Source organism: Solanum pennellii, chromosome 6 (genome assembly GCF_001406875.1).
Source record: "Solanum pennellii chromosome 6, SPENNV200".
NCBI lineage: Eukaryota > Viridiplantae > Streptophyta > Magnoliopsida > Solanales > Solanaceae > Solanum > Solanum pennellii.
The window spans coordinates 29559113-29560002 of NC_028642.1; positions in this window are offsets into that span (position 1 = coordinate 29559113).

Consider the following 890-nt stretch of genomic DNA (forward strand, 5'->3'; position numbering starts at 1 on the left):
TTCAAATGGCCCAATATACCTTGGACTAAGTTTACCTCGCTTACCAAACCGCATCACCCCCTTTCATGGGTGAAACCTTCAACAAGATTTGTTCACCCTCCATAAAGTTCATGTCCCTAACCTTTCGATCTGCATATTCCTTGTGCCTGCTCTGAGCTGCTAGAAGCTTATCCTGAATGAATCTTACCTTATCTAACGATTCCCTCAAAAGATCGGTACCCCAAGGTCTTACCTCAAATACATCAAACCAACCAATGGGAGACCTACATCTCCTCCCATACAGTGCCTCAAATGGAGCCATATCAATACTTGAGTGATAGCTATTGTTGTAGGAAAACTCTGCTAAGGGTAAGAATTCATCCCAATGACCAACAAATTCTATTAGACATGCACGAAGCATGTCTTCTAACACCTGAATCGTTCGCTCAGACTGACCATCGGTCTGAGGGTGAAATGCAGTACTAAGATCCAGCGTAGTACCTAATTCAGCATGTAACGTTCTCCAAAACTTAGAAGTAAACTGCGTACCTCTATCTGATATGATGGAGAGTGGAACTCCATGCAATCGAACAATTTCTGGGATATAGAGTTTGGCTAACTTCTCTGCATTGTAAGTCATCTTGACCGGAATGAAGTGAGCAGACTTAGTTAATCTGTCGACAATTACCCAAATAGAATCAAACTTACCAAATGTCTTGGGAAGACCAACCACGAAATCCATTGCAATCCTTTCCCACTTCCATTCAGGAATGGACATTCTTTGAAGTGTTCCTCCAGACCTCTGGTGTTCATACTTTACTTGCTGACAATTCGGGCATTTGGCAACAATGTCGCGCTTCATTCTACTCCACCAAAAATGTTGCTTTAGGTCGCGATACATTTTGGTTGCA